Consider the following 17,148-nt stretch of genomic DNA (forward strand, 5'->3'; position numbering starts at 1 on the left):
TTTGCCCCTCTTCATTAGGCTAGAACAGTAGGACGTTAAACCCCATTTCATTTCATTTCACTAAACGTAATGTACAATCGCTCGCATTCTCCATTCCAAACAAAGACTCGCTACTGCTCAATACCCCCCAACGTTCTCTGTTGCCATTTTTGTAGCGAGGCTGTAGAACCAACCGACCACCGTTCACCAACGTCCGGTGGTCCGGCGAAACGGAAGTATAGGTTCATAAACATACCATTCAGAATGACCTTACTCGGACAGTTACAACATATAAAACATTCCTCAACCATTACAGTAGTCACAGTGTTGTACAATGGGGCTGACATGGATCAAAGGATTTGCTCCACAAGAATAATCTCATATTCGAGAGTGTTACTACATGTTCTAATTTTTAAGACTAACACATGACGTGTTAAATGAAAAATCGAGTATGCCATTTAGTGAATTGTAGGTATCTTTTATTTTTAATGATGAAAGATTCAGTGAATAAAAAAATGATACAATTACTGCTATGACATTTGACAACAATTTAAAGGATTTACGAAATACAAGGACAATACTCTAGCACTCGGCAAACATAGGCGTACGAGGGGCGGGGATGGGGGCAACTTTCCCCCCTAGCTTTCGGGCAAGCTGACGGCTAAAGTGAAAACAAAAATTATCATTTCATCTATTTGGCAAAATAAAGTGCCCGAAATTTAATAAAACACTAATTTTAGTTTTCTTTTAATTGAATACCACGAACTTGTACTGAATTTACTATGGATTAAAGCATTTTGTCTGGAGCCACTCTACGTTGTGCGACATTTTTCGGACATCGATTATTATTTGTGAATGCAGCTGCAACAGTCTGATTGGTTGATTGGAATTCAGGTCGGGATAGAGCGGGATTTCGGTTGCAACCCGTTTGGAAACTTTGAAGGTGCTTAATTCAGGGGCTAGAATAGCAGAAAAACACATTTGCGGCGGTTAAATTTTCAAAATTTCCTCGGGAAGCGCGGGTCTCCCATACCCCGCGACGATTGCTTGGTTAAGGCAGGCTATATTGGACTACATAGATCGACCTCGTACGCCTATGCATCACGGGACCATTTTATGTATGAATTTATCTGATATTTCTAGATTTATCTTGGTACGAGGACACCGGTGAATGGTGAAACACCCTTCATAAAAGGTTTCTGGTTATAAAAAAGTCATATATACTCTTAAAAAAAGTGGGGGATATTGAAATGCAAATACCTATGCAGGTTGCGATATGATAAATAGTCATGGACATTTGACATGCTTTGAGAGTATGTTCACAGATGAAGAACTTGTCGTCCCAACAGAATCACTGAGCTGCACATGCGACACGCAATAGCGCCATACACGTGGGGGGGGGGGGGTCATTGTCAAATTTGACACTTCAAGGAAGAGTCGATGAAAACTGCCGCCTGCTGATTTATCTATCCATGTTTGCTTTCGTATCGGTTCTTGCATAAGATTTACTGTTTAGTGTATCTTTGCTTTAGTGTGTTACGTTTAATTTGATCGGGAGACGTGGTCGTCGACGTCAACGTCAACCGACAACACTGCAAGAATTGACCGTGGCACTGCAAGAGGAGTGGGTCAGATTGCCGCAAATCGTGATTGGACGGTTGATTAGGAGCATGCCACGACGAATTGCTGAATGTCTCAGGATTGGTGGAGCAATTACACATTATTAAGACAAAAATCAAAAACGTCCATTTTCACTTTTGACGGTGAATCTCTTTGCGAGTGAAATTGGGCCTTCAGATAAGCCGCCCATATGAACTGTTTATGTTCTTGTGTAGGCAATTGGCCTGTTATTAACATACACTGGTTACCTCTAATAAAAACAGCAGTGCATTTCCGCAGTTTTGTATTGTTTCTGAATATCCCCTACTTTTTTTGAAGAGTATTATTATTGTCACACTTATTCAACAAGGATGTTACTCAAATATCTATTTTTCTTTTGCACATGTGACGGCGTTAAGGAGCATTAAAGGTCTGACTATTCATTTTTTCGTGCAAACGAGTGAGGTTTTACAATAATTACACAGAACTAAAAGGTGTTAATACAACCGTCTTAATGCTAGGTTCCCACTATCACGATTCTTGCCTCGGCTGTATGCCGAAGTCCGCCATTGGAACTACTTTCAAGTCCCCGGATTACCAACGGCGTCGCCCATGACGACGAATTTGAAGAGTGTTTTATCATACAAAGCTTTCAAAGTCTGAAGCTGTTTTTCTTTCAAGTTTATCCAATTTGCAATGAAAATTCTACACGCTCTTCGAACGACGCAATTTTGAGAACTTATTTCTAAAAGCGGCAAGTTTTCCTAATAAGCAAATCGATAACCGCAAAACAGTTGTATGGGTGTAGGTACATATAACTTACCGTCATACAGCTGAGGCTAGATGTAGAGTGACGGAATCTGCCGAGGTTTGCCTATAATAACGTTTATAATTATTGTTCTTTCTTTCATATTTTAAATGTAAACATCTGTGATATTAATGTGAATCAGATAATCATTCAGAATTAAACTCACCCTGACCTAGAATTATTTGCAAGAACAACCACGATGGCACGTGGATCTCCCAGTACATCCCGATTTGCGACTGAAAATATATACAAATATGAGTTATGCTTTTTGCACAATTGTTCAGGAAATAATGTGAAAATTCACCTATTTCCAATATGTAGACGCAATGTAAGGCAAGTATCGGTGGTGGGGATTGCTATATGATTTGAAATGATTTGGATTCGAAGTTGTTCACGCGACGACAGATGACCGGAAGTAAAGTGGGTGTTCATATGGATTAGAAAATGCTAACACGTGTAAACATAGAGAACCGGAAGTAAAAAGGGAAAGAGGAATGTCAAAATGCCAACATGGGGCCGGAAATAAAGGAGGTATTGATTGGCATTTTATTTGAAATGCTAACAGCTGTAGATGGTGGAAAGTAAATGGAGCAATGATTGTTTATTTGATCTGAAATGATTTGAATTGAAAGATGTTACACGACGTTGCACACCTACACGTAAAAACACGTAGTAGGGTGCTAGAGATGGCTATTTGATCTGAAATGATTTGTAGCAGAAGTTGTTAACTCTGTGGAACAGACGGTACCACTTCCCATTATGGAATTAACTTCATGTTAAGTCAGTATCTGCTTAAGTTATCCAATGGATACTTTATCTGATTAGTTAGAATCGACCGTGTTTGATTTTTTAAAGTTACAATTTCATATTTTCTAAGAAAGTCAAAACATAATTATTTCTATGTCTTTTGCTCAATAGGTTGTCAACTCACTATTATATGATCATAGGTTATCTTTCTCACACTTAAAAATCTTCACACCGGAAATAATAACATAATTACCTCCCAATTACCCCCCTTGTTTTCCTATTGCCCACCATGGAATAGCTATCTGCAAACGTTTGAATTTGAAGTTGAAAATGATATTTTTGCCAATTTCTCAACTGGCCATAGTGAATTATAGGATTAATAGGATTATTCTTTAACAAGGTAGGGATGTTTATAGATACCGTCTATTTTAGGGCTTTATTTTAATATATTTTAAAAATATAACTTAAAAATATGAAATTGTAACTTTAATGTGGGACCTCATGCAATCTGATTAAAACCAGATTTTTTTGGGTGGGTGGGGGGGAGTAATTAGTTTTTGATTTTCTTTCGTTTTATATTCCGTATTTCTTTTTTACTGTAGTCAATGCTCTTAGCTGGTGTACGGAAAACAGCTATTCAAAAGACAGCTGATTTAACCACACCAAGACATCGTCCGCTGCTTTATTTATAAACTTGCGAGCCACTGTGACTAAGTGGGTAGGACGCTGCCTCACTAACCTTTGGAACCTTGTTCCTCCTTGTCGGTGTTGCATAACGGGTGATCTGGTAAGTAAGAATTCTGAACATCTAGTCGACTAGATAAGACGTAACTCCTGGTCGTTGTAATTCGGTGAAAAGTTGCCAGATACGCCGAAGTTACTAGTGCAACGCAGAGGACAAACATGGCGAAATAGTTGCTTGAAACTTAATTCATGCATGCGCCGATACGTTTTCAGACAAATAAATATTCGGGCGTTAAATATCAAACATGTCTGATATTGGCAAAATGTATCGGCCGAAGCTTGGACGAATGTCGCAGGTCCGGAAGTTCGTCGTAAAAACACGTCTAGTGTGTCCGGGGATAAAAGACACAAGTAACAAAACGATGATAAAGTATAAATTTATTATTTTAAATGAACAAAGATCAGTTGTTGAAATGATATGATGTAACTTTTTTAGACTTTTATGAATACAGGATGTTGAATTAGCCTAATCAGTCATTGCACTAAAAAGTTTATCGTTGAACTCGTGTTCCGTACTATTTACAGGAACATCCGCTACCACATTTACAGTTTGCTCCTGTACATCCAGCCCCACAGGCACAGTTCCCTGAAATTGACAATAAATTCAATATAACGCAAGTGTATCCAATATTAATAGTGTTATTAATTTATAAAAAAACGCATCAAGTATTTGCCCCGCTATAAACTACTACTTTTTTCAAATGTAACGTTTAACATCCAAAATAACGTGTGTTTATAATAAGTGAAATTAACGAAATGAAATGAAATCGGGTTTAACGTCCTACTGTTCTGCTCCTAAACTGGGCTAATGAAGACGGGCATACGCCATACAGTGTGCTATGAGGGAAATTTTGCCCGGGCAGCGGCAATACGGCCTACTCTTATATCGAATTCCAACTGCCAAGGGATCTTTTACGTGCACGCCAATGTGTACACGGGACCTCGGTTTTTCGTTCCATCCGAACGACTAGACAGCTGTCCTTGTCAGGCCCCCCCGTCCTGCATCACTGACAAGGGGAAATTCTGGATGAACTTTCTCGGCCAATGCAGGGATCGAACACCCGACCCCCAGGCTAGCGAGCTAGCGTCTTACCCACTTAGCCACGTGATTTGAGAATATTGCAAGTACTTGAGCTTACATAAACCGTTAGAAATTCTAATTTAATATTACAGATTCAATATTTAGTATGCTGAAAGGCTGGTTAACAATGACAAATTGTTCTGGCTGTCATACACTCACTGTCATCGACTGAAAAATAGACCTGAACGTCCTGAGGCTAAAACAGACGTAGGGGCAGAGGTGACGGGGCTGGCAAGGGAAGTAGTACCTAGTCGTTCAGATGGAATGATACCATCTCGAAACATTGTTTATGATGGCTAAAATGAACAAAGTTCAAGACTAATTGGTAGGCCCTCTCAGCATTGAGTAATACGCTGCAGAATAAGATTGAGGAATCCGTTACGGAATAACATTGGGGTATCTGGTGCCAATATATTGGGGAGCACGGTACTGAATAACATTGTGGAACACGATTCTGAATAACATTGGGGCATTCGGTGCTGAATAATATCAAGGAATACGGTGCAGCAGAATAAGATTTCGTTTCACAGAAATTGTAGAAAATAACTGTTTTTTGTCCTTGTTTTTCTTGTGCCGAAAACACCTTCTTTACGAGTATTTCTCAATTATTTTAACATATAAACATTCGTAAGTTCAGCGCCATTCTGTACAAGACAGCCGAGAGAAGCCTTAGAACCGATATTATATTATATACAGCCGTGAGTATGAATCAACAACCATGTTGGCACAGCACACGAAATCTACAGCGGAATGTTTTAGATCAAGACAACCCAACCCGCATACACAAATGCAGCCCCCCCCCCCCCTTCACATGTTCAAATTAAGGTGAATGTTTAATTACTATTTACTTACCCTCACATTTACAAGTGTTTTTCGATTTACAACAATCTACGGTGCTACCAGGGCTACAACAATTTTCTGGTCCGTTTGCACAACATGATTTGGTTTTACAGCATTCATATTCTGCCAAACAACCTAAAAGTGAAATAAAAGTATAAGGAAGGGTCCAATAACAGTAAAAAACGGTATAAACAATGTCAATTTAATAATAAATTTATTAATAAAATAAAATGAAGCCTATGTAGATTAGCAGGATACTTATAAATTCCGAGACAATGAAACCTACAATAGGTGCGTCTCCCTACAGGTATTATAAAACCAACAGTCCTTACAACATTTTATTGAAATAAATATAAAAACAAGAGCTCAAATCTGCCTCTCCATTTCTTTACGCGGTCCGTAAATATATATTTTAAAAATTAAAAACTAACTACTAGTAACTAATTTCGTCAGTTCCTGTCTTGTTAAACCATGTAAATTTACTCTAATAGTCAAAAATGACTTGATAAAGACACACCCGCATCTAGACGAAGCAGCATGGACTGGCAAGGTCAGCGCACCTAGTTGTTCGGATTGGATCAAAAACCCAGATCCCGTGTTCAAATTTGCGCACACGTAAAAGAACTCTTGGCAGTAGGAATTTTGTGAAATGTGGGCGAAAAACGCCACTGCCGGGCCAAAATGTCCATCATAATACGCTGCATGGTATAACTGTCTTCATTATCCCGGTTGATGCAGAAAAGTAAGACGTTAAACCTCCTTTCATCGATCAATAAAGAGGCCTACATTATGATATTTGTAATGGACATGGTACTCTTTATCATAAACAGAAGCCTTCCTGTCGCAAAACAAAATCATATTAATCATATTAAAACTGACAATACTTACAAGCTGCTTTTTCGGACGACATCTTTTCTGATTTTCTTTTCTGACGTTTTTAGTGATCTGAACGTGGGCGTCTGACTGACTGATTCATGAACGTCTGCGTATTTATCTACAGGGAAATAATTTTGCACACGACACAGATGATTCACGTCCTGTGTTGAAAATATCCCATGTCAGTCTTAAGGCCGTAGATTTATCTTCTTATCTTAAAACAATCCCCCAGTTTCACGTTACTCTACTCTATGTTTATATCGTGTGCAAATCATTCACGATAAAGATTTATTATCAATTTTCTTTTTTCAAAAAATAAAATTTACAATTCTACGCAAACCTAATTACAATCACTCACTGCTAACAATTGCATGTGAATTTTTAGATTTACGATATGTTATTAGTCTCGTGATAACCTGGTTGCGCTAGGTGAACTTTAAACCCCATTTAACTGACCACTGTATTGTCCATAACAACTAAACTTGCATTATGTAAGAGCTAAATCTGCCTATTGCAGATCTTTCTGTAGGCCTTAAATGTTATCTAAATAATTAATTAGGCATTTATAACCAAAACAACAAAACAAGACCATAATCAACTCTCGATGCCAAAGGATACTCGAGATGTTTTAGAACGGTTCGCCATTAAAAATAGGAAAGCGAGGCTAAGTCTCGAATATGCCAGTGCCCTGGTTACCACAATGCACACATCTTGTCAAAACTACAAGCAGTGATAACGTGACTCAGAATGAAATAATTTAAATGAAATTTTCAATATTTTCATTTTGGATTATCTATTTTGAGCTATTATAGAAAGAATGGTTAGCTGTTTATCTAAATCTTACATAATGTATCTTTAACCGTTTCCCCTTTAAAGCTTCACATTGCAGCATTCAACAAATGAAATGAAATGAAATGGGGTTTAACGTCCTACTGTTCTGCTCCTATACTGGGCTAATGAAGACGGGCATACGCCATACAGTGTGCAATGAGGGAAATTTTGCCCGGGCAGCGGCACTATCGCCTACTCTTATATCGAATTCCAACTGCCAAGGGATCTTTTACGTATACACAGGACCTCGGTTTTTCGTCTCATCCGAAGGACTAGACAGCTGTCCTTGTCAGGCCCTCCGTCCTGCATCACTGACAAGGGGGAACCACGCCGAAAAATCTGGATGAACTTTCTCGACCAATGCAGGGATCGAACACCCGACCTCCGCAGCATTCAACAAGTCTCTTTAAAATATTACAATCTCATGATGGAAGAATCTATAATATCGTTATTTCTCTGACTAAATAAATTTTTGAAGACTCTGGACATGTTCTTTTAATTTGCCCTTTACATATTGATGCACGATCTGCGACAATAACAAAACTTCCACAATTTTATTATTCGACATCTCCCAAAGATTCTGAATGTATGGAATATAAAATTGTTGATTGTGGCATGCACATATCATGTATATATTGTGTGTAGCCATGTAATAATTTGACTATAACGATAATTTAATTTTTTCAACATATATTTATGTTTGTATTTACTGCCTGTTCTCCAATCCAGTTTCTGTGAATAAATATTGCTTTAAAAAAATACATACACACACACGCAGTCTACGTGTTCAGAGAAATCTAAACCTTTATTAAATCGCCTATTTGTTGAATTAACGACTTTATAAATTTGATTACGAAAACAATATTTTAACTTGGGCTAATGTGTCCATGGATTTTATTCAGATATTATCAACGTGAACGTGATTGCGTCGTCATCTCCCAATGTGGCGGCTTGCCAATGTTTCACATTGCGGACGCCGTCCTTGATCTCCATCTACTTTTGCACACGATGGCTTACAGTTCATAGTTTTGCGACTTGACATTATATACTTCTTGTGGTCTTATTTTAAAAATATTGGTCTTTTTTTTCACATCCAAATAATCCATGAACGCAGATGCTTAGAACTGTATTCACCTTCCTTTTCTGAAGTTCAAACTATGAATGGCAATGTTTGTGTCTAACAAATTTACATATGTTATAGAACTGGGTAAACACATTCCATATATAAACAAAACTTATAACAACCCTTAGCCTTCACAGGAGTTATCAGCATATCGACATATTTAGATCAAACTTTATGACAAGATCAGAATTCGACAAGCAGACAAAATGCATTATAACATATAATATTTAAATACGTTTCTACTTTCACTTTCCTTCTATGGTTTAAAATTAACTTTTATTGATTTTACGCTTCAATCTTTAATAGTCTTAGACAAATAAAGTAATAATAATTTTGTTATTTATTTTTGGGGGTGAGCCCGCACATTCTTAATGAAGATATTCTTTACCTTATTAAGGAAGATATGCTTTACCTTATTAAGGAAGATATGCTTTACCTTATTAAGGAAGATATTCTTTAGATATTTTTCACCTTATTAAGGAAGATATTCTTTACCTTATTAAGGAAGATATTCTTTACCTTATTAAGGAAGATATTCTTTACCTTATTAAGGAAGATATTCTTTACCTTATTAAGGAAGATATTCTTTACCTTATTAAGGAAGATATTTTTTTATGGCTTGAGACTATTTGTGAACGATCTAATCGGCTCCTTGTGGCTTCTTTGCGGGTTCTTTAGAACCTCTCCTCTCTGGTTAGTTGTGCATTGCGAAGGGCCTGTCACGGAAAAAGGCATGCACGCAAAAGGAACCCTTGACAATTGGAATTCGAAGAAGATTAGACGGAAACGCTGCTGTTCGAACAAAAATTCACCCATAACCCGCAGATGGTATATGTCCGTCTTTATCTACCCGGTTGGTGCAGAAAAGTAGGACGTTAAACCCTATTTTATTTCATTTCTCCCCTGAAGTTCCTTGTTATAGCCTATACTATCAGTTTGTTACAATGACCCCTAGCGTGGATTAATTAACAGGCCTGACTTTTTCCCCGAGAATTAAACGAATTTATTAATTCCAATATGAACACAACCTGTCTAACCAATATGTATGGGTTTAATAATTTATAATTTTACCTCGGCCTTCTACAACTTTATTTCCTCTTAGTGGATATTTGATTCTAGACCGGAAGTACATCTTCGATCAGCTAGTAATACAAAAGTGATATCCCTAGTCTTACCAAGGTAGTTAGGAAGTGGACAAATCATACTGTACAGGCAATTTAAAAGAGCATTATTATGTGAAATGAAATGAAATGAAATGGGGTTTAACATCCAACTGTTCTGCTCCGCCTTGGCTAATGAAGACCGGCATACGCCATACAGTGTGCTATAAGGGAATTGTGTCCGGACAGCGGCGCTACGGGCTACTCTTATATCGAATTCCAACTGCCAAGGGATCTTTTACGGGCACAAGAATGTGTACACGTGACCTTGGTTTTTAGTCCCATCCGAACTACTAGACAGCTGTTTTTGTCAGGCCCTCCGTCCTGCACCACTGACAAGGGGAATCAACCACGCCAGAACTTTCTTGGCCAACACCGTGAGCGAACCCGCAACCCCCAGGCTAGCGAGCCAGTGTCTTATTCACTTAGCCACCGTGGCTCCCAAAAGCATATGTAATAGTCTCGCGTCCATGTTGGTATTCGGTAGACTTGTGATTACAATCCATGTACTAAAACGACGTCATCAACATATCTCTCACTATCACATTCTCCAATCCAGATGGGGGGGGGGGGTGAATGGCCGAATGATTAGCACGTGCGCGCTGTATCATAAGGTCTGTCATTGAGTCAACTGGCGTGGTTCGATTGCCCGGTTGTACGTGAAAAGGAGTAGGGTCGCCTGTCAAATCTCGTGGGCTTCCTCCGGGTTCTTCGGTTTCCCCCCACTGCTAAAGACCCCTAAGCACAAGCGAATTATTGAAATAAAAAATTGAACGATAAGTTAGTCCCGAACGAAATGATCCAGTTTGTGTCGAGTGGACGTTACCCCCCTCTCTCTCTCTCTCTTTCTCTCCAACCCAGACGATGATTCGTCACCGCTCACTATCCTCTGATTTGTATATTGAGACTGCACAGCCAACCAACCAATCACTGCTATTCATTATGTGGTCGTGCGAAATGGAAGTATCGGTTCATAAACAAATTAATCAGAAACCACCTGCTTTAACAATGACGTCATGAAAGAATTTCCGCAACCAGCAATGTTATATTGTCTAATTACAGTAGTCCCTCCGTTAATTTGTCGGTGGTCCAACACGTTTTCGAATGGAGGCGAAACTGTCCAATTGTCCAATTCAAGCCATTGATTTTCATCTTAAAAATATTCCTCTATGAAGAGTGAATACAATACCCGACCTGCCAGTGATACTCACCACTGCAGCGTTGAATGAAATAGCCGAATAGGCCAAATACTGAAAAACTAAAGAATTGTAGGTATATTATTTTATTCAAAAAAGATTATAATGATGAAAGATGCAATGGATAAAAAAATGACATTTGGCAAAAATTTAAAGAATATACAAAATAAATGTTAAGCCTTCAAGCAATCAAATTCATATATTAACGTGTAGAAATTTGACAAAAAATTAATAGAGATGTACAAAATACAATGAAACTTCCCGGAGCAATCAAATGCATAATTATAATAGCGTTTAGAATTTCTGTCATATATAAAATAAACATCGATTTATCTCATGACATTGACATTATAAAACACAAAATTATTACATCTACATGAAATTATTAATGGGATATTTTCGAAAGACAGGCATTAAAGGACGTAAAGCTTTAACTCAACATTATCCACGGTCTTCTCAACATTACAAACAATATTGGTGCATTTGAATCTACGTTGATGTTGTAATCTTACCGTAAAAATATGGTCTCCTTGTATCAGATATTTAAGAAACAGTGAACAATTTTAAAACAAGTACACAACGGCGTGTACTCTGTGTAGGGTGTCTTGGTGACCGAGGGAAAACATAAGTGTGTAAGTGAAATGTCAAACTGTAGTTCCTATGTAGACTAGACCAACCAGGCACGAGCAACTGCCATCAATTTAGACTGCTCGCGTATTTTGACGAACAAATCTGATTAGAAATTACATTTTCTATACACTAATATTGTATAAATATGTACTTTCGGACCCATTTTCTTCCATTTTAGGTTCTAAAGAATATAGATTTATCCACTCTAATCCTATTCTGCCTTCATTAATTGTCTGAATTATTTCTGTTCACTTAGAAGTTTTTTTACAATTTACAAAAAAATAATGAGGCAAAGATTCATGGTTTATCGTAGGGCATAATCTTTAAGTGGCATTTAGCGATTGGCAAACACATTAACAGAACACAGTTTTTATGTGAAACAATCACTGGTTTATTCTCAAAGCACGACGTTTCGACAAGTATCCTCTTATCGTTATCAAGCACAATGACATTTAGTAAACTTAGGATTTACAGAGATTAAATAACAAAACAATAAGAGTAAAAGATAAACAAAAAAACAAACAAGATGAAAGGCTTATTAATCTTTGTAAATGGCTTCACCATTGTTACATAGTGTGAGAGACAGTGATAGGTAAAAGATTATAATTATCCTATGACCGCATGAGTAATAAACTCTCCACTGTTCTCTAATTGACCACACTATTGTTCATTTAATAAAGAACCAGATGCTGCCATATGTATAATGGTCAAGTTAGATAATCCGCTGATCACTAATGACGTTTACTAGCGTTAGCTGTCACACATCAATTGTTCTGAAGCCTGCCATATGCTTATAGTGAGATAATCTATCAATGACAAATGATTTAATTATGTAGTCTTTACATAAGTCCTTTTGTTCCATATTATTAATTACCCGTGTTATCAAAGTGAATTTAGTATAAATTGGCTTTGGTTTTTCATGTAAATCAGACCAGCTTTGGCGGCTGACCAGGTACGACTTTATAGTATATCTAGTATGCTAGAATAAAATGTTGCATCCAGATCATGTTTTATTTCTGCTCTGACCGAGATGGTGTCGGCGAAGACCGAGGGCGAAATTACGCTACAAGGAGAAGATATTAGCTCCACACCACCAAAAGAAAAGTTAATTTATCCTACGTTAACTTTGTCGTAAGAGGAAGAAAATTGATACAAATGATATACGGAACAAACTGGCTGTTCCAGTTATAGGAAATATAAATAGTTCCTGTTGAATCAACGTTGAACGGGCCTGTATATAGAAGATCTGAATAGATGTGCCGATAATTTTGTGGATCCTGTTGTTGCTGTTGTGTGTGTTTTATTTTATTCCGTGGATAATTAGTGTACACTGTGAACTATTAATGTGTTAAAATTGGATCATCATTATAACAATTTTTCAGAGGAACTTTTCAAATAATTTTATATATATATATATATATATTATTTTTTTATATCCATTAAGGATAGGGTGATTATATTTTTTTTTTGTTTCACAAACTGTTGGCAATGGAGGTAATATAAGCGCTGATTACAATTCCAACAAATTATATATGATTTCGAATTGTAATGAGATTGATTTGGGTAATTATTAGAATTGAACCTAAATTGATTTGGTTGACTATTAAAATTTGACCTGACTTTACTTGCACTATTGTCATACTTTCTTTTATTAGAGATTGTATTAATAGTTGCTGCAGAACGACATTCATGGGTTTTATGACCATGTTTATTACAATTTAAACATTTTCGCATAGGTCTTAAATGATCTACTTCCATGGGTTCGTGACAGTGATCTGAAATATCTGGATTCATCCTTAATGCAAATCGTTCTTGTAAATTTTGTTCCGTCATTGCCAAAACAGTTGCCTCTTGTAACGTAGCAGGATTTTCTCTCATTAATTTCATTTTTAATTGAACATTGCCTATTCCAGTTATAAAACAACCTACTAATTGTCGTTGTATTGGTACTAACACAATTTCTTGTGCATTGTATGCTTTTTTAGCTAAATCTAATAATCTCTCAGCAAATATCTGAACATTCTCGTATCTACCTTGACGGGCGTTTTGTAAAACTACTAAATCATACTGAGGGTCAGCAACTGAACCATATCTGTTCGATAGTTCTTTTTTTAATTGTTCCCAAGTACAATTTGGATTGTCGGCCAAATGTCTACTTAAAAAGTCACTAACAGAACCTTTACTGGATTGATAAGCGATTAATTTCACTTTTTCAATGGCAATTTCAGCTAAAATTGCATATTTCTCTATGCTTTTTATCCAAGTTTCAAAATTTTGTCTTTCCCCTGAATATGTTTCGACTAACTGAGAAACGCCATGGTGTTTTAAAGTAGTTGACAAGCCTTTTAACTCCCCAGTTAAACCTTGAAATAGCGCAGAAACATCTCCTTGTTCAGCCATTTTTACGAAAAATAACAAATAACAAAGCTAACGTACCTTTCTGACTTTGACTGGTTCTGTACTTGGTTCAAACTGGAGAGAATTCGGCTGCCACTACTCTATTCTGTATCTTTCATACAACCACAGTTGTTCGCTGGACACGGTCCCCAAATTATGATTATAACATAGTTTGAGTTAATAGAAATAAAACATGATCTGGATGCAACATTTTATTTCTATTAACTCAAACTATGTTATACCATGCAACTCCTATATATTCATCCTAAGTTTACTAAATGTCATTGTGCTTGATAACGATAAGAGGATACTTGTCGAAACGTCGTGCTTTTAGAATAAACCAGTGATTGTTTCACATAAAAACTGTGTTCTGTTAATTTATCGTAGGACACGATTGTATCATAGACTATAATACATAAATAATGTAAATAAAACAAATATATCCTCCGGAATTATTTACAGGCACAGCCGTGGCCACATTTACAGTTGGACGTACCAGTGCATCCCGATCCACAGGTACAGTTGTCTGAAAATATGTACAAAACATACATTATGCTTTTGGGGCATTTGCGCAAGAACAACCCACCAGTGGAGATTGCTATTTAATTTGAAATGATTTGGATTGGAAGTTGTTAATTTTAACTAAGATAAAATCCAAATTTTAGTAATTTGATTGGATAATATTAGATTGATTTTAGTGCTTAGCCAATCAAAATTGAAGTATCTACTAAAATTTGGATTTTATCTTTAGTTAAAATTTCGTGAAACAGGGCCCTGATAGCAGACAGCCGGGGATGGAAATTGTTATTTAATTTGAACTGATTTGGATTGGAAGTTGTTAACATGATGACAGAAAGTGGAAGATAAAAAAGTATTATTTGATTTGAAATGATTTGGATTCTAAGCTGTTAACATGCATGGTGGCATACAGCCGGAAATGGAGATTTGATTGAAGAGGGCACATAGAGGACCAGAAGAAGCCATTTGTTTTTTGTGGGTTTTTTTATGGTTGAATATTATGTTGTAGCAATTTTAGCTACGTACTGTAAACAGGCTATCAAAGGGTGACTGTTTAAATCATTTAAATCATGCTAAGTTAGGACACCGTTCACTAATATATATATATATATATATATATATATATATATTTATATATATAAAAACTCAGGGGTCACAATGGCAAGGTGAATAAGGCGCTATCTCACCAACATGGAGGTCCTGGATTAGATCCTGATGTTGGCCGAGGACGTTCCTCGGGATTGTCCAGCCTGATTTCTTCTAGTCAGTGGTGAAGAACAGGAGGTGGTGGGGTGAATGCTTGAAATGTAAGATCGTCTAGACGTTCAGATGGGACGAAAAGCCAAGGTGCTTGTATACATTGGGGTGCAAAGAGAACGTTAAAACCACATTTGAAAAAATTAATCTGTTGTTGACTTACCTTTTGTACATTTACAGGAATCGGACATAGTAGTACAACATGTAGACGTGGTACCAGTTTTACAACAATCTGTTTCTGTTGTACAGCAATCTTTATCTGCACAACAATCAGTCTCACCTTCACAACCTAATCAAAATATTATTATCTTACAGTCAATTTTAAAATAATACACGTGGGTGGGTTTAATTGTAGCTGGGAGCCACGGTGGCTAAGTGAGAAAGGCGCTGGCTCGCTAGTCTTGGGGTCGGGGTTCGACCCCAGTGTTGGCCGGGGAAGTTCATCGGGGTTTTCCGACGTGGTTTGCCCTTGTCAGTGGTGCAGGGCAGAGTGACGAAAAACCGAGGTCCCGTGTACATATTGATATGCGCGTAAAAGATCTTTTGGCAGTTGAAATTCGATATGAGTAGACCGTAGCCGGGCTGTCCGGGCAGAATTTCTCTCAGAGCACGCTGTATACACAGTCTTCATTAGCCCAGTTGGAGCAGAACGGTTGGACGTTGCACACCTTTTCATTTCATTTAAAGGACAATATTGGTGCCAGTCATTATCACATATATGATAGAACTGGTTAAACACGTTCCAAATATTATTTTTTCACAGAGATCATTGCTACGATATATGAGTAATCAATGTTTCAACAATAGGAAGTGACGAACGCAAAAGGAAAACACGAGTTATCCCTATATAAAACTGGCTGAAGTGACGCGTGATAACAGATACATGGGCAAATTTCTGCTCACTAAAAATTCGTTCGAAGATCAAAAGTTGTTATATGAGACTGTAAGAGTATATCTGACAATTCAAAAAAGTAATTGAATGTCATTAGATAAGAGAACACGAGAAAAATAGAAACAGTCCGTACATTCACGGGTGTTTATTCATTCTATACTTATAAAAACATGGTAATGCACGACTTTTTCTATTTTTCTTTCATGTTCTCTTATCTAGTGACAGTCAATTTTGTTTATGAATTGTCAGATATCCTTTCACAGTCCCATACAACAACTTTTGGTCTTCGAAGGAATTATTAGTGAGCAGAAATTCGCCCATGTATCTGTTATCACCCGTCACTTCAGCCAGTTTTATAGAGGGATAACTCGTGTTTTCCTTTTGCGTTCGTCACTTCCTATTGTTGAAACATTGGTTACTCATCTATCGTAGCAATGATCTCTGTGAAAAAATAATATTTGGAACGTGTTTAACCAGTTCTATCACATATGTGATAATGACTGGCACCAATATTGTCCTTTAATTGCAGCTACAATGGCCTCAGTATCCTGTCAAATATACCATACACAAAACAATATTAAAATGTACTCACATGTAGCTTTATCAGACATCGCTGTAGGAAATGTATAATTCACGTTCCAGGAATTAACTCCAAATTGTTTCAACAACAGAATCTATAAAATTGTCGGTTTTGACCCGAGTTTATAAACTAACTTTGCACACGAACCTCATCCGCGTCTATTGGCTGTGTTCACATTAACCCCCTTATGTTCACACCAGTGTTTATTTACACTTGAGTTATCCAATGGTTGGCCTTTGTCTAAATTATGACATAATATTATTTTAATGTCATACCATATTTCCGTGTAAAAATACGACCAAAAAAGTGTTAAATTTGGCACGTTTTGTTAACAACTGACAGGCGCCATCTTAAATATTTAGAATAATGCAAAAAATATTCCTAACTTTA

At 37.0% G+C, this 17,148-nt stretch overlaps 1 long non-coding RNA gene across 1 annotated transcript; it reads right to left on the bottom strand.

Moving 5' to 3' along the window:
- Positions 1-13,868: 13,868 nt before the first annotated feature.
- Positions 13,869-16,909, bottom strand: LOC126818653 (uncharacterized). The gene is made up of 3 exons (XR_008787775.1): positions 16,771-16,909; positions 15,450-15,575; positions 13,869-14,537 (listed from the first exon to the last, which is right to left on the bottom strand). It is a non-coding gene; the product is annotated as an uncharacterized LOC126818653 (long non-coding RNA).
- Between the last annotated feature and the right edge of the window lie 239 nt (positions 16,910-17,148).

Source organism: Patella vulgata, chromosome 4 (assembly GCF_932274485.2).
Source record: "Patella vulgata chromosome 4, xgPatVulg1.2, whole genome shotgun sequence".
Classification (NCBI taxonomy): domain Eukaryota; kingdom Metazoa; phylum Mollusca; class Gastropoda; family Patellidae; genus Patella; species Patella vulgata.